This window comes from Triturus cristatus, chromosome 6 (assembly GCF_964204655.1).
Source record: "Triturus cristatus chromosome 6, aTriCri1.1, whole genome shotgun sequence".
In the NCBI taxonomy this organism is placed as follows: Eukaryota; Metazoa; Chordata; class Amphibia; order Caudata; family Salamandridae; genus Triturus; species Triturus cristatus.
Genome location: NC_140589.1, coordinates 1,533,739,654 through 1,533,753,127, shown reverse-complemented (window position 1 = coordinate 1,533,753,127; position 13,474 = coordinate 1,533,739,654).

Sequence of the window (13,474 nt, the reverse complement as noted above, 5' to 3'; positions counted from 1 at the left end):
CTAGTTGTTATTTCCCAGCAACCCCAGCTTTTGGAGGGAAGCCTGGCACCCAGGGTGCTCTACACGTCACCCTGAACCAGTTAGAACCAGTTTCCCCAGACGCTTCTAGAAGCTGCTGGCACTGTCTGGTAGGTGGAGCTGGGCTGCCATGTGCTCAGTAAGAGCGTGGACCTGAATGTGAGGGGACCTACTGCTAGGAGGTACCGCCACCGGGGCCTGTGTGCTGGCCCCTGTGCCCAACTGTAACCCCTCTGCTGTCCACAGGGCTAGTGGGAGCCCCTCTGCTGGAGTGGAGACTGCTGTATCAGGAGGAGTGCCACTTTGCAGAGGATGATGGTTCCTAGGACCTACAGCCCTGTTCTGATGAGTAGCCACTGACTGCTGATCTTGCCCAGTAGTGCCTGCTGCTCTGCTACCTAGTGCCTGGATAAGAAAAGCGCTATACTGGACTGGCCTGTGCTTCCTGCCTGCAGCCTAGTGCCTCGAGGGACCCTGACTGTGTGCCCTGCGTAAGGTGAGCGCTATATGGGACTGGACTGCACTCCCAGGAGGTGAGGCGTGTGTGGGCGCTACTTTGGTGTGTGGGACTGTGTGCCTCTGGGCCCTAGCGCCTCGTGAGCGCTGCATGTGGAGTGCCAGGAGAGAAAGGCGCTATCTTGTTGTCCCTGGAGCGCTAGATTTCCATTGCCCAGGAGGTGAGGAGTGTGGGCGCTACTCCCTTCGGTGGGACCCTGGGACTGTGAGCTGTCCAGCACCTCGTGAGTGCTGCCGCCAGCCCCTGCCCAGGAGAAGAAGGTGCGTGGGTCCTGCAGCGCTGTGCTGCCAGAGTGCTATATTTGCATTGACTGTGCTCTGCTTGCTGTCTAGTGCCTCGTGAAGTGCTACAACTGTTTTCCAGCCCCCAGGACTCTTAGTCCTGCATCCCATGGACAGCGCTGCATTTATTTTCCACAACTGTCCCGCTGGACAGTGGGCAGCTGCCACGAGGGTCATATGGTTTGGAACGCATGGTGGGTTATACACCCAGGTGGTATTCCCATGACGCACTACTTATGTTTGGCATAATGTGTTTTCTGCACCATGTTGGCCTACCTCATGTTTCATGTATGCTGATAAAATGCATAATGTGCTTTTACGCCTAAGGAAATGTCCCATGCACCTGTTTAGGCCTGCTCTGACTTACGCTAATGTTATACCCACTGTTAATGGGATTTGTGCCTAATGTTTTTATTCTATGCCTGATGCCTTACACTGTTGGTAGGCCTGATGTTCACATTGAGGAGAGGCCCAGGGTACTTGTGTGGGTATGAAGTATAATGTGCTTATATGCATAAGGTTATGCCCAAGGTTATGTTATGCCCAATGTGACCGATGCCTCATGACTAATGCCTAATGATTTTGCTTTTATGCCTCAGGAGTTTAGGCCCAAGGTGACGTAAGCTGGTAGGCTGCATAATTGTGTTTCTATGCCTAAGAGTTATTTCTAGGTTTTTGCCTGAGCCAAGTTGGGTATGCCTAATGCTTTCATAATGATGATGCCTCGGTGCTCACATGCGTATGCCCTATGCTAATGTCTCTATGCCTAATGTTTTTCCCTAATGCCTACGTGGCTGTTTTTTATGTTTAGGCCTACCTTGATAAATGCCTAAAGTGATTTATGCCAAGTGCATATCTCCTCTCCAGTAGGTACGGCCGGTGAGACATTATTGCTTATGGACTTTCATTTATTCGTGGACTCATGAGGGTTCTGGCAGCGGCCCGATTGGGCCTGCCCTGTAAATAGTCTCCCCCTGTGAATTATTACCCGGTGCCGGCTGGCACAGTTTATCTGCACCTGTGATTCCCTTCTGATGTGTTTATTTTACAATACACATACTGTTTTTCACTTAAACTGGTGTGGTCTCTTTTTGTAATGTGCCTCGTGTGTCGCCTGTGTGTGCTGCGTGGATGCTTTGCACATTTCCTCTGGAGTTTGGCTCACCCGCTCTGCACCATGCTATCCCGTGTCTAACACAGCCCATGCTCGGTTGCAGTTGGCCTGAGCTTGTAAGTTTCACCCGCTCTTGCACTAGCAGATAACCAGGTATGGCACTTTGTGCTTTTGGGTGCTCTACTTACCTGAAATCTTTAAAATTGCATACCTCCAGTTCTACTGATTAGATTTTACATTTTACTCTCTTTTCCTAAATCGAAGTGGGATTTTCTTGTGTTGTTTTCACTTTATTGTTGTTTTAAGTGCTGCATAAATACTTTACACCTTGCCTCTGAGTTGAGCTTGACAGCTTTTGTGCTATGCTGCCAGAGGATTAAGCACAGATTAATTTGGGGTTTGCTTCGGCATCACCCTGACGAGGATTGTGGTTGCTGCTGAGTAGGGTCTATCGATCTTCAAACAGTAACAGAACAGGTGGGAGATCCATCCATAAAAACTCTACATTCTTACTGTTGCTAAGGCATCAACTCAGGGGCAAGCTGTACCCCTTCCACAGAACCACCCCTTATGTCACTTTACAGCCCAGAAGAGACTCATTGTCTTCCTCACCATCTTCTGCCCAGCTAATATGTTCACTGTGTAATCTCTCAGTAGGTAAGGCTTCAGACAGTTCCTGTAGAACACCCTCGAGTCCCAATGTGGCACTTGTGTCTACAAAGTAGTTCACTTCAGATACTTGCTAAACTATCTTGTAAGGATGACAGCACTTATACTCCAAAGCCCTATGGCAAATGGGCTTTGACATGAACACTTCCTGCCCTCCTTGTTCTCATTTAGTGGTGCTGTCTGATAATACTGTTCCCTCATCAGCTGTTGGCTAGCCTGAAAGGTTTGCTTTGCCTTACTCATGTATTGCATAATCAGGTTCCTGTTGTCAATCACATATTCCACTACATCCTTCTGCGGTGTAACAGGGGTTCTTCCCACCCTTCACTAATCAAGTTGAGTGATCCCTGTACTGGGTGTCCCCGTACTGCTTTGCGCCCGATCCCTGGCTGTGGAATCTCCCCATAGGTGGATAAGAGGCAAGGCAGTAGAAGATCCATTTCCTCCTGAGATTCTGTGGTAGAGTTCCCATGATGCTCTTAAAGATCTTTTAAATAACTCCATCAGCTCACTGGTTTGTGGATGCTACACCACAGAGAAGTGATCAGTCACACCACCGTGGTCCAACATTTCTCTTATGGCAGAGGAGATAATATTTGTTCCCAGTTGGAAATGAGTGTATTTGGAAATCCAATCCTAAAAAAGAGAAATAGGAGAGCTCTAGCTACCACCCTTGCATTTCTTCTCCTCAGTGGTATTGCTTCCGAATACCTGGTGGCATGGTCCACTACAACCAAAATATACCTGTTGCCTGATGCTGATGGCGGATCGAGTGGAACAACAAAGTCTATTCCCACCTACTCAAAGGGAACACATACAACAGAGGCACTAACCCGGCCTTGATCTTACTCCCAGGCTTATCATTCAGATGACAAGATAAGTCCTACAGAATCTCTCTATGTCTCTGCACTTCTCTCTGCCGTAGAACAGAGGATCCAACACAGCCTGGTTCTTTCTAATGCTCAAGTGTACTGCTATGGGCATACATTGGCCAGTGTCAATTGAAGTTTTTTGTCTACTAGTGGAACCATAAACGTCTTACTACCACATGGCTCAGGATTCACCAACTTACTAGTTAGTAGGCCATTCTCCCAGCCAACATAGTGCATTCCAGCCATTCTATTGCTAACCTGTTCCTGGGCTTCATTTGAAGTGCCCCAAGCTTGGAGTACTAAAATTGTACCTTGCAAAATTCCTTGGGGTAGGACCTACAGCAGCTAACAGCCCTGCCCTCAGGCAGTGACTCATGGTCCTCTTGGGGTATCTCACTGCTTTCCATATTTGGCAGGGAAAGTGCATGCCAAGGCCAGTGACTTTTGAGAGCCTGCCCTGATCCTTGCTTTTCTCTCATCTCTGCATCAACATTGGCAGACTTGTAATTGATTTCCACCTCAACTCGGATAATGGACACACAATGTCCTCTCCAGTGGCTACTAAGCTCATACTATTTATTGGCAGCATGGAGATGGTGATTGGTTTTGGGACTGTTTCTCGCAACCACAGGACTACCGCCCATTGATTCTAGCTTCTAACACATCATTTTTTGGTGAATTTGCTTCAAGTCATCTGGATCTTACTCCCAAATGTCCATAGCACCTAGGTTAAGTGCAACAGGGCCCTCATGGGTCCCTTCCCTCATACTCAACATGCCAGCTATGATGGAGGCTGCTGGTGCAGATCCTTTCATCTGACAGCCTCACCTTTTAATGTCCCTCCTTACGCTACTCAAAACCAGTAATTACTTCAGACCTAGGAGAACCTTCCTGTTCACTAGTTTCCTTTCATTGCTCCTCACTTGGAACCCAATTCTTTTTCTATTTCTGTCCCTCTTTGAAACCTTGAGAGTTGCACTGTTACTGATCTTCCAATTTGCAACCAAACTGTGTAGAGTTATTTTCCCCTTTGGCTTAGACTCATGCTGCCCCAGCCTTTTGTTAGCCCAATTGATTAAATACTTGTCTGCCAACACTGCTAGTTTCTCTGGATCTCTCTCTGCCAGCTCTGACAAGTATTGACTAACAGGCACATGCATCAAAGGAAAAAACGGTCGCAAACGAGCAGATTCTCAGAATCTGCCCCTTTGCGACCGGTATTTTTGCATTTGGGATGCATCATCCCAAATGCAAAAATCGCAATTTAAGGAATCTCTAAATTACGATTACTTAAATTGTGATTGCATTTATGGAATCCCAAATCGAGATTCCTTAAATGCAATGCATTAAAGCAAAAAAATTAGCGATTTTGCTAATAGGGGGAGCAAATTACCATGAAGTTGAACTTCATGGTAATTTGCAAAAACTTCATGCCCTTAGGGCATGTGTGTGTGCAACATATGGCACAGATCAATTTCAGGGGTGCAAAAGGGTGTCATTTTGACACCCTTGCACCCTTGAAATTGCATGAGCAATTTGCGAGTACCTAGTGGAACTCTCAAATTGCCCATGCAATCTCCAATTCATTCCTATGGGCCTGGAGGCCCATAGGAATGAATGGGACAGCATTCCTTAATTGCGACTCGCAATTAAGGAATGTGTAGGAATCGCTATTTTTATAGCGATGCCTACATGCATAGGCTTTTGCAATTCCTTAATTGTAATTCCTTAATAAATGCAATTAAGGAATAGCAAAAGCCTACGTTGAAGCATGTGCCAGTAAGTGGTATAGAGCACTCCTCCATAAGCCTCACCATCAACTGGTTAAGGAAATAAAAATCCTTGTCCTCCCTCCCTCTCACCCACTAATTACAAAAATGCAATACTCCATGGTACACCATCTGCTTACTTGCTATCTGCAAACTATTGAGGGTACTAAACTGCATTCAGTCTAGAGATTCTTTCATTTACTTATACAAAATTTGCTTAGCAACAGGAATCCTTCTAATGACTTCTGTCCCTACCGTAGATAGGCAATCTCTAATCCCTCAAACTATTCCAAAGCATTTTGTCCCTCTGCATACATATGCAAAAAACTCTTCTGGAACGTTGGCAGGAACTGCTGGAGAGATGGAAGGGGAATCACTTTCCCCAAATATAACTGTCTCTGCTGCCATCCTGAGTTTCTCTTCCTCTAAAGCAATCATGTCTTTCTAATTCTCCCTCCTTTTCCTGCCTTTAATACTCCCTCTTTCTCGCCTCATAGGCCCATTCTTCCTGTCTTTCCAGCTTTCTTTCCTCTTATTTTTAATGAGCTTAATTTAGCTTTTCCCATTCTGTGCCTGGCTATCACAGCCACACCTGAAAATGATCAGAAAGGGAGACAAAATGCTCATCCCTTTCTGAAGGACCCTTAACACTTTCACAACAGGAACTACAGTCCCACCTTTCACCCATACCATGCACCAAATGGTATTATTCATGGATACTAATTAACAGCACTTTGCAGGAAAAGGACCTTATTGAATCTTTAAGGGGAACAGGTCTCCTCTTTCATTACTTTATTGTCTCCCTCCAGTCTCAGAAGTGTCAGCAATGCATTTGTACTAGACGGGAAAGTAACCATACCACCATCTTGATTACATGAGCAGGCCAGGGGCTTTCAAAATGGAATACACAGACCTTGTTCTCTCTGGTTCACTCAGACATGCACAGTGTGTGTAAATTGCAAACCTCACACAAACATGAATAGAGACATATGTGTGTGAGCTCTGGTTATTAGTGCAGTGGTACGAGTTCACCTGTAGCAACATTACAAGAGTGGGATGGTAGGCCACCATGGTTGTGACAAAAATAACAAGCATTTGCAATGCAATAGGTCTCGCATTTACGCGAGTTTAAGCTATTGGCATTGTAAATGACAATGCCTTTTATTTGTTTTAGAAACGAAAACAAAAATAAAAGGCATTGTTATTTGCAATGTCAATAGCGCATACTTGCGTAATGCGAGACCTATTGCATTGCAAATGCTTTTTTGATTTATTGCACGCCAGAGAAAAATATGATTCTTAAAAGTCACAAAAATGTATTGTTGTCTTTGAATTACTGTAACCGAAGATATAGTTTAAAGACACAAGTATGACTAAAAAAATGTAAATGATAAAGAATAGAAAGAAAACAAGCATTTGCAAAGGCAATTATAGTCCCCCAGCCCTGGCACTGAAGTGCACTTCTTTTTTAGATGGATATGAATATGTGATCAGTTAAAATGCTGTCCCTCACAGGTGAAGCGAGCCAGTGGCTGAGCTGGCCTGACCTACTGACCCTTGATGTATGCTGTGGTGGGTGGAAGCAAAATGTGAATGACGGTTGAACAGATCAAATGAGGAAGAGGGGGGACCCAGAGCACCTTTATGCACGGATTTATGTACGTATTTATTTATCATTTATTTTCATTACACAAGACTATCAGGAAAGCTAGGCCAGCAAGGCCAGACCTAAGAATCTTCTCTTGGTTATTTCAGGAGAAGGTGTTTCCTACAGTGGCTCAAACAAGGCTAGACTGTGACATATTTCATTTGAATCCTCATTTGCAAATTAAAAATAAGCTTTGGGCTAAACACACGCGCTTAGGGTAATCACGAAGAGTACATTAAACACTCCTCTGTGCAATAAAGCATGATTGACAACAATGTAAACTTACATGGCATCAATCTGTAGGTTCACATAACACACACAACTCACAATATTATTTCAAGCATAGAGGAAAATGCATTAAATTAATGAATTAACATACATTAGAGGAATATTCAGTGATTCGGTGGTAATGCGCAGTAAATTACTACCCGAGGCATAGTATCGTAAGTTGATTTCTATTCAAGCTGATTTATTTTCAGTACTATCCCATTTTGTCATACATTAAGATTCTGATGTTTGAATGAATAAAGGACAGCCTTGAGTAGTGAGATACAGAATTAAAAATGTCAAAGAACATTCTCAATTTTCATCAATTAAAATAATGAAGGAAGCACCAGAGATGAGTAAGGGGATGATTGGAGTTTGACAGCGAGAGTAATCTGTTGCAACAGCGACAGAGCACCCTCTCCTACAAACTCTCAACCCACCCACTGAGTTAGAGGAGGGCGGACCGTGAGGTTTACGCAACATTTACTCCTGCTTGTCCGCACATGCGTCATGACACAAGCCCATTTCGGCTCTTGATACATGCCTACATATTTGTTGTGATGCATTTGCAGATATTTTACTTACTGTTCGAAAATGTCTGCTTGCCATGTTGGAACGTTAAACTAAAAACAGAAATTACAGAGCATGGAGCATATAATAGTGAAGTGAGCAGCCTGGCAGCACTTTGCAGCTTCGGTTCCTTGGAAATACATAAAAGCCATGCATTCAGCCATGCCGCACACTTACAGCTGACAACTGACCTGCAAGCACCCAATGTGGATCGAGAGATGCGGAGGCGCGCGGCAGCCTGCTTGCAAACTCCGGTGCAGGGGAAGCAACCAACAGGGGAGGAGTTGCAAGGTCTGGTTAGACTAGGATCCCTACAAAACATTATCAGAATATGCTTCCACCACCGCGCCGCACACTTAAATCTGTCACAAGGGATAGTCATGACCTTTCACTATGGAGAGTGCATTTGGTGCACCCCTCCAGGTTCAGGACAAGAGTTATAACAAAGGCCTAGCCTATTGTGACTCTAGGAAATAGCTCACTTAATCTCCCCGACAGCCCCCAGCGCCTTCAGCATGAGACCCTTAGGGACACTTTACAAATACCGTATTTAAATTTGGATTTAAATTTAGCCTAGGCCTCCACACACACATTAGATTAGCAGGAGGCCGGCCCCCTTCCATTACAAAAATGATTCCTTAGAGAACGCACTCACCCTCACACTATGGTAAAAGGGCCCGCCCAGGGCCATTTGAGTGCCGGGCCAGCCCAGAATAATCTTTGGCCCCCCCAATGAAGTGGGGCCAGCTGGCACACTTTAGAGGTGCAGGAGTTCAGAAGGTGAATGAGAAAAAAAAATCCCTTCAAGTGTTTTCATCTTGTTTAGTTTGCTGCGTGTTCCAAGACATTTTAAATGTTAGTCTGTCTTCTGACAAATTGCTTTTTTAGCATAAACATGTTATTTACTATTCTTCATTTGGAATATGAGATAATTGTCTGAAGTGAACTCTGTTACTCTCTGTCTGGGGTATAGACAGGGCCACTGGAATCTGGCAGCAGCTGAGTCCTAAATTCTGTGGCAGTGTTGACTAATTTATGTGGCAAGAAAAACAAACGTTGCCCCTTAATGCTCCTCATTTTTTTATAGATTCACTACATTATTTTGTCATCGTTTACACTTTAGCACTGTCTGGGCAAAGGGTTCACTTCATCAGCACCGGTTCCACATCCAAATACAGCTCTACATTGAACCTTTGCAAAGGACCGTCTGTGGCACTGCAGCACATGTTGCAACATTTTTTGTAAATTTTGATCGGTTTCAGCTGGAAACAAAATAAGTTATTTATAAATCTGCGGAATGTGCGGCAGATGATGGATTATGTGGCAAATGTGATAAATTCATAATTATGCTGAAAACACAGCAGCCATAGAATTGCATAGTTCTATGACAACAGAAAGTGCGAACAGAAATCTTGTAGGATGGCATTTTGTTTCTAATTTCCTAAAAGCATAAAATACCTGTAAATGAACTGTACATATATTTCAACATATACCAGTGGTACTATTAATTATGAAGTGTGATGGAAACAAAGATTTTAGTAGGTGGTGTTAGTGTTGTCTTTGTTTTGTGATCCAATGTAGGAAGCGTTTTCATGTTGTGCGTGATGACCACCGTGGTGCAGTTATCATGTTATGGGTTGCAGCATGTAGCAGTGTGATGGATGATGATGTGTGAGAGATTCAGACGCATAAACTATTGTTTATGGTTTTTCAGTCACTGGCAGCTTTGAACAGTTCCACGGACCCCATTTATGGTATTTCTTCTGATTATAGTCTGCATAGCTGGTTACTGCACAGGGTTGTGGGGCAGACTTACTTACACCTCACACCAACTCAGCAAGTCAACTTGCTTCACTGCATTGCTTGAAAGGCAGAGTGCAGAAATTCACCATATTTACAAAGATATGGCATTATTCTGCTGCCTCCTAGTGCCCACACAGGAAACGTTGTCTTACAGGTAGGATAGTTTTTGTGCATGAAGGGGCAACTTCCTGCACAAAAACCATTCTTAAAGGCATGTACCTCCTTCTATGTGCGTTTTAGAATGCAGCATATACCAAGAAGAAATAAAGATATTTCTCCTCATTATGCCTCACTGGGGAAGGCGTTGCGTTGTGACACATTCTCAGGTTTACGAGCTTTAGTGAATCTGTGAATGCATCAAAATCATCGGTCAGCTCTTCTTAACTTACCTGGTTATCAAAAGTAGTTTGCAGGTTTGGTTGCTTCCAATCTGTGTATTGTAACCTAAAGATTGAGCTTGAGGGTGCGACTGTCGTTCCAGGTTCTGATGCTGGGATGTGTGGTGGTGTAGTTGGCTTTTAATAGCAATGTTTTTAACTGTCTTCTGAAGTGTATCGGCTCCTGGATGCTTTTAATGATGGCTGGTAGTGTGTTTCAGAGCTTGGTGGCTTTTAATGAGAAAGCAGTGTGTCCTACGGATTTCTTATAGTAAGGGGGCATAAGTGGTGCAAGCCTGGAGCGCAGTGTCCTGGTTTGTTTGTATTGCTTTAATTCAACTTGCAGTTAATAACTGTCCTTATACTTGGAGGATCAGTGAACAAAGCAAAGTCCCTTGAATATTGTCCTTTTTAGGTCTCACTAGCGTAAGGCTGCGCGCATGCGCAGTCTCGCTGGCAAGATTTAGTGTTGATAGGGTATTTTCAGTAAGGGGCATTAAGCCCCGCCCCTCTTTCCCATTGGCCGGCGTCACCGTTTATGGTAAACGGTGGCCAGCCATTGGGAAAGAGGTGCCGGTGACGTTTTCGCTTGGCTTTTCGAGCCGTCCCATTTGGACGGCCTAGCCTGCTTTGCGTTGGTCGCAAAAGGTTTCTTATCTTTATGGGGCCAAACACATGGCCCCATAAAGACAAGAAACCTTTTGGCAGGTGAGGCCGTCAAAGTGGCTCGGCAGAAAAGCCGAGCAACTACGTCATGGCGCAGGCTCAGTGTAAATACACGTGCATCGCGTCCCTTGGAGCTGATCTGTACCTTACAGGAGGGCGGGTGACGGGCTGCCTGCCTGCCTCAAAAACTCCTGCTCCGTAGACAAGGAAGAAACACTGGCAGATAACGGGACCTGGGGCCGTCAGCATGGAAGACAGACTAGCGGGGCCTGCTCGGCCCTCACAGACGTGGCGGTGTCACATGTCGTCACTTCCACACCCTGGCAGCCCCTCCGCCCTCAGCTCCTGGATCCCCGGCGCGGAGGGAGAGAGCGGCAGCCGAGCTCAGTGGAGAACTGGGCTCAATGCATGGAGCGGCGACCTTGCCCCTGGAGGGCAGGGGGGTGTCTGAATAAGGTGAATAAATGATGCACACCCAGGAGGTGTACGTGACGTTTTCTGGAGTTGTAGGGCTGTTGATCTGAGGCTTGCAGCCCGTTTGTTCCAGCAGCCTTCCCCAGCTCTGCGTGCACTAGTGGGGGCGGGGGTGACATTTCAGCCCACCTCTGCCTTACAACCCCGGCTCTCCTTTGCACCCCGCGTAGATGAGATGCAGAGTCCGGGGGATCACGATCTCCATGGCCCAAGCTTGCTGAGGGGGTGGCTCAGGGGTCACGGGATGCGCCTTGGCAGTCAAGCGTGGGGTGCGGGGCCAAGGGCAGGTCTCAGCCAGGGCTGCCTCTGTGCGAGGATGAGGGAGGAGAATAGATGCATTGCGAGCCATTCAGGAAGTGACACTAAAAGGGTCAGGGAGGGAATCCAGGACAGCGATGAGAGCGGGTGCAGGCGCTACTGCAGCCTCATTGTGCTGGGCGCCCTAGGAGCTTCCGGCAGGCGATGCAGTGTGAGGAGAGCTACCCGCTCACACTGCAGTGCACGCGGGGTGATGCAGCCATGTTCGGAACTGAATCTTCCTGTAAACGCACCCGGCTCCTCGAGCTGCCCCTTTGGATCAGTTTCATTCCTGCCCTCTACACCTCTCACACTTTTGGGGGAAGTAAACGCTGGGGCCCCCTCACACCACTGCAGGCATTTTCTCCTCCCCACGGGCATCTCTAGCGCCTAGATACTGGGTGCGTGCTGCAGGGCGGAAATCCGGAGTGTAGGTTCCAGCACCTAGATACAGGGTGCATGCTGCAGGGCAGAGACACAGAGGCTGGGTTCCAGCACTTGGACACAGAGTGCCTACTCCAGAGCGGAAAGCCGAAGTGTGGGTTCTAGAGCAGGAGACCTGTAGGTTCGGGGGCAGGAGATGGGGAACCAGTGACCATGAGTTGCCCCTCGGCATGGAACAAGGAGACCGGCGAACCCCTCACCTTCCTCGGATAAGAACTGCAAGGTGCTATGTTTCACATGTGTTGGGCTGGGCGTGGAGTAACAGCTGAGGTGGTTCATGCACGTTTAGAGGTGTGTGTGAGGGTGGAATGCACAGCGAGTTCAGTACCTTTTGACCCTCTGTGTGACGCTTTTTGAAATAATTTTACACAAACATGTAGGGGGACTTTAGCTCGGGTGCTCTAAGCACTTCGTACACAAAAGGTTGGTTGCTAGATTGGTTGGTAGGAGAGGGAGGGTCGGGGGAGTGATAGATGTACGGAGAAGAGGAAGGTCTGTAGGTATTTCTTGAACAAAAAAATTAAATGTAGTTACCAATACATATTTGCGTTCATAATGTTTTTGTACTCAATGTGTAGGCCACAATAGTTCTGCATTGCAATTTTCTACCCACTGTATTCTGATAGAAAGCCTCTTTTGTCGATTTCTCGTATCAATTGGGTGGTGCTTCCCATGGAGGGGCTATGCCATGTTAAAGATATCAGTATAACGCTGCACTGACATTATAGCCCTGGAGTGCAGTTGGGGTTTGGGTACCTTTACAACCTGGTCACTTCACAGACTGGTATGGCCAGTAAGAGAGTTTCTCAGTCAGCCATCCAGATTTTGTTGTGTGTTCCGTGTGTAGCGCTTATGCTTCAAGAGGTGAAGTGATAAAGTGGTTACAGTAATGCAAGCTCTTCTGGATAAAAGGTAAGCAGGGAAGCCACTAGACCAAGGCACACCATGTCTGTTTAGTTTAGTAAGCGCCTTGAGTGATTAGTGTGCTATACAAATCAATATAAAATAACAAAAAGTGTCAAGACTTGTGTCTCTCTCATAGAGCACTTTCTTTTATTGCCAATATCTCTCCTACTGACAGTGGCGCAATTGATGAAGGGGACACACAATTAACTGCGTGATGATTTAGTGTTTGCATGTGCAGTCATTTTTAGGTTGAGCCGGGGCAACGCATGCGCTGCTCTGCGAGGCATGCTGTGTTCAGGTAGGGACCTGAAGCTCCGCCCACTCTCCGCCCATATTTTTCATTGGCTTGTGTCATTGTCCACTGTAAACTGTGGCTTTTCATTGGTCAAAAGACTTAGTACTCCCTCCTTAGTATCGCCTTGTCTCATTTTGTAACCTCCCATGGCGACACCCCTTTGCGAGAGTTGTTACTCGGTAGGTTTTAATTACAGCCTCCGAGCACTATTTTCTCAAAGAGCTTTGTCCTATCTGCTGTTGCAGACAGGACACGCTCTCACCTAAATACTTAAAAAAAAATGTATAGCATGAACACATTTGCAATGCAATAGGTCCCACATTTGTGAGGGTTTAAGCTAATGGCATTGTAAATGAGAATGCCTTTTTCATTTATCTGTTTTAAAAACAACACATAAATAAAAGGCATTGTCATTTACAATGCCATAAGCTCAAACTCTCGTAAATGCGAGACCTGTTGCATTGCAAATGCTTGTTGCTATAGGTAG